Below are 11,208 nucleotides of genomic sequence, written 5' to 3'. Positions count from 1 at the left end.
AGTCAAATCGGTTCAATCACTATTTCAGATCATGCTCCAGTTCAGATAGATATCAAATTAGAAACCCCACTAAAGAGAAATAATACATGGAAATTTAACTGTTCCTTGCTTTCGGACCCTAAATTTTACAATGTTATAAGAGACTCAATACAAAATTACTGGTTAGATAACAAAAACTCACCTGTCTCTCCTACAATAATGTGGGATGCAGCTAAAGCTACAATACGCGGATATATTATTTCTTATACTGCTGCACACAAGAAAGCCCTTTTATCTATACGGCAAGATTTAGAAAAGGAGATTAAAAGACTAGAACTCCAACATAACTCAAACCCGACTCAGTCTTATTGGTCTGCTTTATGCCATGCTAGGGCCAAATTGAATCTTGACCACACCAATCATATTAAAGTTATTGTTCCTTTCTAAACAGAATTATTATGAACATGGAAACAAATCGGGTAGATTGTTAGCATACCAGATTAAAAAAGAACAATCTGAGAGGGCAATTAAGTCTCTAAAAATGCCAAACGGTGTCACCACATATGATCCTGTACTTATTAATAATTCATTTCGATCCTATTACGAATCACTGTATAGTTCACAAATAAATGCCTCACAAGAAGAATTTCAAACCTTTTTCAATAACATTTCTCTACCAACCATTTCAGATGACGACAGAGACTATCTTAATTCGCCTATAACACCAGAAGAGGTCCTAGCTGCAATACAATCAATGCCATCTAACAAATCCCCCGGACCCGACGGATTTCCCCCGGAATTTTATAAATCATTCTGGCCCGAGCTCTCTAGCATTTTTCTACCAGCTTTGCAAGCTAGTTTAGATCAAGGCATAATACCTCAAACATGGAAAACTGCAAATATTTGTGTATTACTTAAAAAAGATAAAGACCCACAAGACTGTGCATCATATAGACCAATAAGTCTACTAAATACAGACTCTAAAAAGTTCTGGCATGTAGACTAGAGAGTATACTTCCCAAGTTAATTAAGCCAGACCAAACAGGTTTTGTAAAATCACGTTATGGCACAGATAACGTACGTAGACTTTTAAATGTTATTAATTTTGTCCAGCGTGACGGACAACCTGCACTCGTTCTCTCCCTCGATGCTGAAAAAGCTTTTGATAGAGTCGAGTGGGACTTCTTGTTTGCCACTCTTGAAAAATTTAAACTAGGGAATAATTTTATTAAATGGATTCAGTTGCTTTATACCGATCCTAAGGCAACAATAATGGCAAATGGTATCACTTCGACTCCGTTCCGCATAGGTAGAGGCACGAGGCAAAGTTGCCCTCTTTCACCTCTGCTTTTCGCCTTAGTGATCGAACCTTTAGCAGAACTTATTAGACAGAGCAGAAGTTTCCATGGCATTATAGTGGGCAAAGAAGATCATCGAGCATCACTTTATGCTGATGATGTGCTTATATTCATGTCCAAGCCGGAGCAATCTATACCAGCTTGTCCCTTCCTTACAAAACTTAAAACTAATTTCTCCTTTCCAATTATCAGAAACGGGCTTTAGATATCTAGGCGTTTTTGTCACAGCTTCACTTAATGACCTCATAAACAACAACTATACACCTCTTATAGAAAAACTCAAGCTTAACTTAAAAACATGGTGCTCACTCCCAATCTCGTTTCTAGGAAGAATAAATGTAATAAAAATGAATGTACTTCCCAAGCTCCTATATTTATTCCAATCCATTCCTAGCTACTTAACAAATTCATTTTTTAAAGATCTTAATAAACACTTCTCGAAGTTTATTTGGAACAACAAAAGACCACGTATTAAAATTTCTAAATTAATGAAGCCAAAAGATAAGGGTGGAATAGATCTGCCAAATCTTCAGTATTATTATTGGGCAGCCCAAATTAAAAATATAATCAGTTGGTGTAGTGAGAGAACCAGTTCTATTTGGTATACAATGGAAGAAATGGCTTGCGCCCCTTTACCAATAACTTTTTTGCCATTTATTAGGAATTATACAAAGCTCAAAAACATTTCAGAACATTTCACTATATTAAACACTCTTCGAACTTGGAGAGATGTAAAGATATATTTAGGAATTTCTACTTCTTCTCTTTCTTTGTCCTCCCCACTTTCTTTTAACCCTGATATGCCTTTAATGTTACAGAATATTGGTCTCTCAACATGGCTGAATCTGGGGATTTCTCAAATATCTTGTTTATTTTCAGAAGGCACCCTGAAGTCTTTTCAGCAGATCGTAGATCAGTATAATGTTCCGAAGTCCAATTTTTATATAAATCTACAATTGCGACACTTTTTAAAGCCAAAGATAGATAAAGAAGAATTGAGAATCAAAATAACAGATATTGAAGACCTTTTACTGAATCCAACTTGTTTAAAGGGATTAGTATCAAGAATATATGACATTTTGTCTAATAATTGTTCCTCTACATGGCTGGGACTTAAGGGTGTCTGGGAGAAAGATATTGGGCAAATCATTGAAGAGAATGACTGGGCTATCGTACGTGACAACATATTCCCGAAATGTACCTCTCTTGGGATCCACGAGCTTAATTTTTAAATTCTTTAACCGGATATATCTAACACCGACACGCATTAAGAAAATGTTTATTAATGCCACTGGCCTGTGTTTCAAATGTAAAAAAGATAGAGGTACTTTTATTCATTGTTTTTGGGACTGTGACAAAATTTTGCCATTTTGGAAGAAAATACATAAGGTAATGAAAGATCTTCTCAAGTTAAATTTTTAAATGACCCCAGCTTTGTACTTGTTGAATCTCAATGTAGACAGTTTGTTTAACACAAATGCAATACAGTTATTTATCATCCTGGTATATCTTGCAAAAAAATGTATTTTGTTACTCTGGTCTGCACCACAAGCCCCATCTTTCAAAATGTGGATATCACAGATTGCTTCATGGTTACCACTTGAAAAACTTACCTATGATAAACATCAAAAGTCTGACAAATTCTGGTCAATTTGGTCTGTTCTATGGGATTATATAAAAGAGCTCTCAACGTGCACGAAGAAATGTTTTTGGTTATATATAATTTTCTGTTTAATTACTACTCAAGTGCTGCATTGGAATGGTTTGCTTGTACTCTGTTGTGTAATTGCGGTGGTATGTAACTTTTAATTTGATTAATTATTTATTCTTTATCTTTTCTTATTAATGTTTTATCTCCTATGTTGTAAGACTGTACATACTGTAACATGAATACACAAACTGATGTTATTGATGCTATGTGATTATATGGGCAAACAATAAATAAATAAAAAAAAATAAAAATAAAAAAACAGTCTTTTGTGGTAGAAGTGTTGGTTCTTCCATACTTGTAACAAGAAGTAGAATTTACACTTTTGTATAAGACGCCGATCGTTATGCGCATCTTGTCAGTAAAGCGGTTCTCTAATCAGCGGTTAATTCCATCAGGTGCGTGATTTCACATAGAGCAGCTGTTACTACACAGAGCCATTGTTAATAGAGAAGATGTGCAAATCCACTTCATTTTCAGCGTTTTTTGGCGCATCTTCTCAGTTAACAACGGCTCTGTGTAGTAACAGCTGCTCTATGTGAAATCACACACCTGAAGAACAGCAGCACAAGTATGGCCATTTTAGATCTTGTAGAGAAAATAAATGATGCTTTTGAAAGAAAAGAAGTCGGTATTGGGGTCTTCTCGACCTTTCAAAAGCATTCAACACGATTGATTTTCAAATCTTACTTGGAAAACTGTCGCATTACGGGGTCGGGTGTGGCTCTTCAGTGGTTCAGTGATTATGTTTATGGAAGACGGCAATATGTGACCTTAAATGGTATTGATTCTGGATTGGAAAATATAGGATATGGGGTTCCCCAGGGATCTATTGTGGGGCCACTTTTGTTCATTGTTTATATTAACGATTTTGTACATTGTTCCTGTGATGTTCATAAAATACTCTTTGCTGATTACACACCTGTTTGTATCCTACAAATATTTGAATCATCTTGAAAAACTCTTAAGTGATAGACTAACAGAAATAGATACCTAGTTTAAATGTAATAAACTATCGCTAAACATTAGTAAAACCTTTTATATTGAATTTCGATCAAGCAGTCATAAATTCAGTCATTAAAATTAATTTAAACATAGATGGTAGAGCTATTCAAAGAGTGGATGCAATGAAATTTCTGGGAATACATATAGATCAATTCAGAACCTTTAAGAAACATATTAATGAACTGGTTAAAAAATTATCTAAAATTGTGGGTTTGTTCTTTAAAGTGAGACATGTGCTCCCATTAGATGTGCTCTTATCATTGAATAGGACTCTGTTTGAGCCTCATCTGATTCATTGTAATAGTATTTGGAATAACACTTATCCTACTTATATTGAGCAAATCTTGAGATTACAAAAGGGATCAAAGCATGAATTGACAAAGAAAGTTGATGAACAGCATCATGGTACCAACAAAGCCGGATTGGAGAGGTTTGGTTTTGTCAACTCAAAACTAATCCTGTAACTCTGAATTTGTTCAGCTACCATCATGGTACAGGCCCCTGAACAATAAAGATTGGCTGACAACAGGAATGACCTGCCAATCAACAAGTGTATAAAAAGACGTTTCTGTGATTTCTGTGTGACAGAACCAGTACCTACAATACGAGGTTACTGGTTTTCACTAAACCAACTAAAATAGAAACTAAACAACCCTGAATGTCACAGTAATATGACGCTAATATTTGTATTATCAGTTAATTTTGTTTTATCTGTGACAACAGTGTACAGATTGATCTTCCCATGACCTCATTTGTCATCAACCTATGGATACAAGAGTAATTGCCGAAATAATTAATTATACATGACACATTATGAGGCAGGTGTTATAGTTTGTGTTACGTGTTCATCATATCTAGTATAATGCAGATATAATACAAGTCCTCCAGTTGGTACTAGATTAAAAGTCATAGGCTCACCCAAACTGGCATGTTTTTCTCTTTTTGCAGAACAACTGATATTGTGCAATTTCAAAATTGTAATACCAACATTATTTCAACAACTTGTAAAGCCTGTAAATATTAATTTCATTCATTTTCTCCTCCCTAGCAACGGTAAAGTGCAAAATTATAGGATAACAGAAGAGCACACAAGAAAACCAGAAGAATCAGATTAACTACCTTCAATCTAATAATATTTTTAATCTACCGTATTTTCCGGACTATAAGTCGCACTTTTTTTTCATAGTTTGGCTGGCCCTGCAACATATAGTGATACCTGCAACTTATTTATCAAAATTAATTTGACATGAACCAGGAGAAATGAACCGAGAGAAAACATTACCGTCTACAGCCATGAGAGGATGCTGTATACTGCTCCTGTAGCCTAAACTGAGCAGCATAGAGCGCCCTCTCGCAGCTGTAGATGGTTTGAGATAAATGCAACTTATCAATCAATCACCTTTATTTATATAGTGCTTTAAACAAAATACATTGCGTTAAAGCAACTGAACAACATTCATTAGGAAAACAGTGTCAATAATCCAAAATGATAGTTAAAGGCAGTTCATCATTGAATTCAGTGATGTCATTTCTGTTCGGTTATATAGTGTCTTTGCATTTATTTCCAATCAAGTGAACGATATCACTGTAGATGAAGTGACCCCAACTAAGCAAGCCAGAGGCGACAGCGGCAAGGAACCAAAACTCCATCGGTGACGGAATGGAGAAAAAACCTGGGGAGAAACCAGGCTCAGTTGGAGGGCCAGTTCTCCTCTGACCAGACAAAACCAGTAGTTCAATTCCAGGCTGCAGCAAAGCACATTATATTTTATGGATTGTACAGCGCATCAAAATAATAACTTTTTAACATGTATTAGTGTAAGCCTGTATTTTTTTTTTTACTTGTATAAGAGCTGTAATTTAGAGTAAGAGAAAACGTAATTTTTCTTAGCAAAAGCACAATATAGACAAAATTATTTGACGTTTATTTAACCTTATATGGTGTACTTTAGCTTGGCATCAAAGTTCAAGAACGCATATTTGCAGCAGGCATTCTTTAAATTTGTGTCGTCCAATGGGATTGTAGCAAGAAGAGAAGATTGTGCACCACGTTGTCAACGGAGGATCTTCTTGAAAAACTAAAAGAAGCTGGAATACATGTCACTGAAGACGAAGCACAGAAACTCAGAGGTAAGTTTAGTTTAAGTACTGTGAAAATCAGTTGGTTCCCTTTCGATTCACGTTTAATTGACATTGCATCTGAAACGTTAGCTAACGCTAGGCCTAATGTAAAAGTTACCTGTGGGGCGTGAGGGAAACTTTTCTTCTAAAACACTGACATGACGAAACTAATCCATTGTTATTAAATTTTAAGTGTATTGTTATTATTACAATTACAATTATTTATCCCGAAATCAAGATAGCTTTTCACATAACTTATACTCTTTTGCATAACTTATAGGTTAACGTACTCAGAAGTGTCACAAAACAGAAGTGAAACGGTCATAGAATCTGTTCAAACATGTAGAGTTTTGTGTGAATCAACACAGATGAAAACAAACGAGTCTATGTTCCTTTGCAGACTAAGAGACAACAAATTGTCTGGGGTAAGGCAAACTGATCCCTCCTTAATTATCAGCTCATTGGCTGGTTTACTCACATCCAAGACATAGTTGATCTGAAAATGACCAAAGAAAAAAAAAGAAAATGAATATAAATAAAATCCCAGCAAATAACAAACCTTCTATCGTACCATTTGTTCTTGAAGGAGATGTCCCTTCTGTGGCCACGAATCTCTGCAAGGCCTGAGGTTTGCTATTTGACTGAGAGCCTCACACTGGTGTCCACACGTTAACTTCTGCTACATTTGCTGCAAAAGCTCTCATTGTAAAGTGTGCACATATGGACAACTGACTAATTGGTAAGAGAATATGTAATCTCATGAACTATACTGGTATTTCTCAACACTTACCCAACTTGTTGTTCTCATTAGAAGTACCTGAATAAAAAACAAAATAATAATAAAGACACGAAAACAAAACAATTTGACATTTAACACCCGTAGATATAAATAAACAACTACATTTTACCAATGACTGCTTGTGCATGTTTGTTCAATGTAACAAGCTCAACGTCCAGACTTCTTAATCGGATCCATTCTTGCCGTGTTTATGATGGGAGTTTCTGTGATGGATTATGTTTCTGATCAATAAAATCTGGGTACTTGGCTTATTCATGTTTAAGAAATAGTTGTTTTTTTTCCATTTGTGAGAAAAAATTACAACCACTTGACTGTTGATACACGGCCAGCAAGTTCGGAAACAAGCTCAATCTTCCTTAGTACATCTTTGTCATCCTTTGTATTTCCCTCATGCAATTTATCATAGAGCACATAATGCTCCGACGATCCTCTTAATGGATGCCCATTTATATCAGGAGTTTCCTTTGCCTTTATTGACCATGGAAGGCTTACTGTGAGCTTCCCTTCTTTAGCACATTGGATGTTTTCAGCAGTAAACAACTTTGTGGTTCTTTATTTCTGTGCGAAGCTGCAAAATGAGATCCATTTTGGATCCTAAAAGTCCATGCCACAAGACTTGCATAGTTTTTTCACCTCTTCCACCTGTCAAACAGCAAACACACCAAGATTCAAGTTGTATATGTATTTAAAGACTAAGAATCAATAGATTTTGGAGGAATAAATGTGAAAAGGATGGTGAAGTTTACCTTCATTGCCATCACTTGTTCCAGAAGTCTATCTTCAGGTATTTCTACATTGACCTTCTCAGATGATGTTAGTTTTTTGTGTACCCTCTCCCACTCTGTGTTGTAGACCAAATTTGATTTCCTGGTTTGTGGCCCAATCCAGGGTGACCATTTATTGTAGTCAGGCTGTACAACAAATGGCTTTGTTTGCTGATCTGTATGCACACAGTTAAAAGACAATAACATAAAATATATAAAATTTTGAGACTGGAATAAAATTATACATTCCTATGTATGAAAGCATGTTAAGTAAATTATGCCTTACTGAAGGTTTCCATAAGTCCATAAGAAATGATTTCTGAAGAGAGTGAAGTCCAAAATTCTTCCATGTCCACTATACCATTGTAATCTGATGGATCAGGGATTTCACTTACTGTGAAAGACAGTTGAATCAAATAGATAAATATACTATGATATAAATAAATAAAAAAATCTGTAACACCTCAAATTAATTGTAAAACATTTTCCTCACCTGGCAGGCTGAACACTCCTTTCTTATGCAGATCCATGACAACAATGGCTGGATTGCAGCCACATTTTACACAAGAATATATGTATTGATGGTCTGTAAAGCTTCAAAATGCATGAATACCCACAGTATACGGCTGTGTGGAGGTATTTTAACACCTAATGACAGTTCCATGGCTTCAAAAACTCTTCCTGCTGCGGTGTGAGTCTACAGAAAAAATAATACTGAATGTGCTGTTTTGGACCTTGAATGCTATGCTTGACATGAAAAGGAACAGGATGTCCCCTAAATGCTTTTGCCACTGCATAAATGCCTGATTGTGGGTCTATAGGCTGACTCTGTAAGTGGTATTCTTTTGTGATGTCTGGGAACTTTGAAGAATGATTTCTTTGCATATGGCGCTTCAGATTTTTCAAATACAAAGACATATTGCAGTGATGACCCTCCACGATCGTTTGACTTAATTTATTAACTCTAACAGGGTGCTGGGTCACCCTGCCTGGGCTCGAGGTGGAGATATAAATATATTTTTTCCTTTAATAAAACAACATGCATTTTTGTTATTCGTTACCTGTCCTTTATTTTGACATAGCTTATTGGGAAAAAGACATTTGTCTGTAAACTGATTAAGAAATTGTTGCATGTTTAAATGTGAAGCAGTGTATAATTTCGTTCCCATTATTTAGGCCTAATTTGATTAAAACAAGAAACAAATAAAATTAAAGCGGCACGATTAAATCTTTGTAACTCTATAAAACAACATTCACACGATAAAAAAAAAAAAAAAAAAGCTTTAGTAGTTGACAACTAAAGTAATTTTAAAGGGAACCTTCTTTACTTGCTTTTAAAGTAGGGTAATATCATATGGCCTAAAAAAAGAATCCCAGTTCTTGTTTTTTAGACATTTTTTTTTCTGATTTATGATTTAAACCGATTTTTAAATCCATATTCAAATGACGAAGAAACTTTACAAAACAAGTTTTAATATAGTTCTTCAGAAACACGCTCCGCCTTCACTCCATGAATAAAGTATTTCAGTATGTTTGAAATGTTATGTTCATAACATAGCATATAAAATTATAATAATAATAATAAAAAAATAACAGGAGAGTTTCAAAGTGGCTTAAGCTATGTGTAAACTTTTTTCTCTATATCACATGACAAACTAATAACATTGTAAGCATTACATCTTTAATTGCTGCTTTCTGCTGTGAAAATTTTGTTTGTGATGAAAATAACATCTTTGTCAGTTATTTTATCTAAACCGATCGATTAACTTCTTCAAGATTTCAAAATCAGATAGCATGCTGATAATGTAGTAGCACTGTAAGATTATATTTGTTTGAACGCATTATTGCAAAAGCGATTGAGTGTGAATCTGTTTAAATCATGCTTTAACCCAAAAATAATCAGTAAAAGAAACAGACTAACTCTTAACATTCCGCTCGACTCTTGCAGTCATTGTAACCTGATCAAGCTAAATATGTTTAACATGAATTCTTGCTGAATATGCAGTTATAAGGCTGTTGGCATGAATTGCAGGCTACTCGTGATGGAGCGCTCTTGGAGCGGGTGAAAACCACGACGCTCATATTCAAGTGTTTGTGCAAAAATTATTAATGTGCATTAATGACAGGGAGGCGCCGTCTCATCACTTTAATTTTTACATGATAATGAATGTATAATTTTTTAATTAACATAATATCGTGGTGTCTCACATACATAAAAAATATATCTACAGAAAGCTTGAAATGTTTTTAAACGAAAAGGAATAGTGTAATGTGTGAATGTGGCATTTCTCTCGTCGGAGAGAGCCAGCACTGTGAATATAACCAAAACAACAGTCCTATATAAACCGGTTCAGCAAGTGAAAGCCTCATAAGACACTGTACATATGAAAGAGCAATTCACACCTTCATCTCGACCCCCACAAGCCATGAATAACTATCCAAAACCCAACCCCCTCCAGCTGAAAAGAATTCGGTCTGTGTTTTGGCTCTGAGGAACAGTGTGTTACTGGGCTGAAACATGCCTGCACTCAGCAGCACTAGGCTACTATTTGTATTCATAATTTTCTCGCAGCCCATATTATTATTTTCACAAGACCATAATGATAATAATAAATCATCAATCATCAATTAATAATTAATCATTATTTTATCATTTATCATTGTTATGTGTGATCGTGGATGTTTGAGAAAGGCTTTAAGACCAAGCGGAGTCCTCTGTTCCCGCCTCACAGCGCGCGGGTCTCAGAGGCTTCACTGTCTGCGGTTTGACTTTACTGAATCAGATTGAAGCAAATTCAACTTATTGATCATGAGCCCAACATTTAGAAAGGCAGGAAAACATTCATTTTAACAGAAGGAAGATGTATTTCATTGAGCTAATGCTGTTAGAGAGAGAGAGAGAAACATGTCTAGGGCTATTCTTAAACTAGGAGCTCATTATATTGAAGTACAAATCCAAACACCAGAAATGTTATGCATTTTATTTATTCACATGCTGTATGGTTGAAATAATATTTTAGTTCACAACTTTAAGTTCTGTTGTTTAGAAATAATTGCTTTATTGGCTAATGTTTCATAAACCTTGAGTTGTTATGCTCTAAAATTTCACAGTATTTTTACCACCTAAATGACTAATCTTTGAAAGTCACAATTCTATAATGGTCAAAATTACTCAGGCCAATGGTATTTTTTAATGACATTATTTTATTATTATTATTATTTTTTTTTAAATAATTGTAGCCTACATAAATAGGTAAAGCAAAACAAATATTCGGATTTTCCCTTATTTTTTCCCTTGTTTTCTTAAAGAATAAACACGTATTTTTTACAAGAATAAACATAACATATTATTAATTAATAAAAATAATTTAAGCAATTAAAACATTTTTTTTAAACTTGAATTTAAATAGGCTACTATTAAACTAACTTTAAATTCTCAAGGAGTTTATAAGTAAAAAAAAAAAAAGTTCTAAA

General features: G+C 34.6%; 1 long non-coding RNA gene across 1 annotated transcript; it reads right to left on the bottom strand.

Moving 5' to 3' along the window:
- Positions 1-5,510: 5,510 nt before the first annotated feature.
- On the bottom strand, positions 5,511-7,783 carry LOC113067586 (uncharacterized). The gene is made up of 3 exons (XR_003279410.1): positions 7,080-7,783; positions 6,962-6,988; positions 5,511-6,859 (listed from the first exon to the last, which is right to left on the bottom strand). It is a non-coding gene; the product is annotated as an uncharacterized LOC113067586 (long non-coding RNA).
- Positions 7,784-11,208: the final 3,425 nt, after the last annotated feature.

This window comes from Carassius auratus, chromosome 4, assembly GCF_003368295.1.
Source record: "Carassius auratus strain Wakin chromosome 4, ASM336829v1, whole genome shotgun sequence".
In the NCBI taxonomy this organism is placed as follows: Eukaryota; Metazoa; Chordata; class Actinopteri; order Cypriniformes; family Cyprinidae; genus Carassius; species Carassius auratus.
The sequence above is the reverse complement of the archived record's forward strand: the minus strand, read 5'-3'. Positions and strand labels throughout refer to the sequence as shown.